Raw genomic sequence first — 1,505 nt, 5'->3', positions numbered from 1 at the left:
ACATACATATATATATATATATATATATATTTGACATAGGTTTTATCAATTACCTCTGTCTTCAACACTTTGCACCCTTTAAGTGTGCATATTGAAATAACATACACCAGTTTGGTATTCTGACCAGCCTATCAATTATGAATCTGATTTGCCTGAAATTGATATTTTTTCCCATTGTAGTTCCTTAAGTCATTCAGTCTAATGGATCTTTTATTCAAAGGGCCAGTATAGATCATTGCTTGATGACATTCTTTGAACAGAAATAAATTAGAGATGAGCAAGTTTACTAATTGCAGAAAATGACAGTGTTTGGGAACAATGAAGGTCAATTTAAAAAAAAGGAAACACTTCCATTAGAGGGGGGAAACAGAAAGATTTGATTTAATGTGTCTTTTCAAACTTGCAGAATTTTATAATCTTTACATTTTTACCTTTCTTGTGAGGTTTTAACATCACACCTTTTTCTCTGTTAGTTACCTAGGACTATAGCAATAATCAGATATTGGCATCATTAGTAAGTGCCAGAATCACTTGCCTTTGAGAGAAACCAACTTGGTATTTCTCAAGAAATTTGATTTTACAAATTGAGGTGACAAAGTCCCCAATGATTCAAAGTACTTTTCCAATATAATCTCATCAAATCTCATAACATTCTTACAGATAATTTGTTAATAAAGAATACTTTTTCTCATTTTTTCATAGAAATGTAATGAATGAAACACACATATACAAAGTGTCTTTTATAGTGTGAATAGTTTTGGCTACAACATGGTTATTACACAACTACAAATAAGCAGCTGAAGGGCTTCATGGATAGAACCCAAAATATGGAGTCAAGAAAATGTTAGTTCAAATCCTGTTTCAGATACTAAGTGATCTTGAATATCTCTTTGCAACTTAGTTTTTTTTTAATATTTATAAGGGGATAATAATAGCACCTACTTCTCAGAGTTATTATGAGGATCAAATGGATTAACATTTGAATAGCGTTTTGTTAACTTTCAAGTATCATATACATGCAAGCTGTTATAATGACTATTTAAAATGTTGGCTATTCTCCAAAGATACTAGTCAAATTAATCAATCAATAAACATTAGTAAGCATAAAAAGCATTCCAGGCATCATGTGAGGTTCTAGGTAAAAGCACAATTGTGATATCAGACTCACCTAAAATTACTAACATGTCCTTGTCATCATTAATGAGGGTATCAGTTAGAAAAACAAAACCTCAAATTTCTATGAGATATTTCTATATTATATATGATGGGTAGCTTCAGATATTGCTTGCATGATATGATTCAATCTACACTCTTTTTTTAGTTGATTTATTGACCGACAAAAATAATACTCTAAGTGCCAAATACTGAAAACAGACTTCAAAGACCAACGTTTAATCCAAGCTCTTTCAATTATTAGTTATAAGAAACTGGAGAAGTCCATCACAGTCTCTGAATACTTATGTTATTTGTTGTTCAGCAATTTTTTTTGTCCACGTCTGTTTTTG

This window comes from Petaurus breviceps, unplaced genomic scaffold, assembly GCF_028583685.1.
Source record: "Petaurus breviceps papuanus isolate PSGF00001 unplaced genomic scaffold, PetGlider_PUasm1.0 90977, whole genome shotgun sequence".
Classification (NCBI taxonomy): domain Eukaryota; kingdom Metazoa; phylum Chordata; class Mammalia; order Diprotodontia; family Petauridae; genus Petaurus; species Petaurus breviceps.
This window is presented reverse-complemented; position numbering follows the sequence as displayed.